This window comes from Myotis davidii, unplaced genomic scaffold (assembly GCF_000327345.1).
Source record: "Myotis davidii unplaced genomic scaffold, ASM32734v1 scaffold1914, whole genome shotgun sequence".
In the NCBI taxonomy this organism is placed as follows: Eukaryota; Metazoa; Chordata; class Mammalia; order Chiroptera; family Vespertilionidae; genus Myotis; species Myotis davidii.
In genome coordinates, this window is record NW_006285311.1 from 317,104 (window position 1) to 317,411 (window position 308).

At 69.8% G+C, this 308-nt stretch overlaps 1 protein-coding gene across 1 annotated transcript in view; it reads left to right on the top strand.

The window, feature by feature from the left end:
- Positions 1 to 308, top strand: part of TMED3 (transmembrane p24 trafficking protein 3) — a gene marked incomplete at its 5' end in the record, with an annotated part of 2,403 nt that overhangs the window by 1,336 nt on the left and 759 nt on the right. The gene's annotated exons all lie outside the window — the stretch shown is intronic.

Here is a 308-nt window from a genome sequence, read left to right on the forward strand (position 1 = left end):
CAGCCCCACCTGCAGGGGCTGGGCTGACGGACGCCTGCGCCTGCCTTCCTCGCCGACCCTCCCTGGGCCGGTCATGGCAGTGCCTGGACGGGGCCCCGGCCACGGTCCCCGCAGGTTTAGTTGTGGCCGCTTTCCCGCTCCTGCCCAGGGCAGCCCCTCCCCGCGCGGGGACAGGGACGTGCCTTTGTGAGTCTAGACGGAATAGCTTAGAGACCAGGCTCACGGTCTTGTGTTCCAATCCCGCCCCTGCCACCCGTTCACGGTGCCTCTGGGCAAGTCCCTTCCGCTCCCAGGGCTCCGTCCCGCCA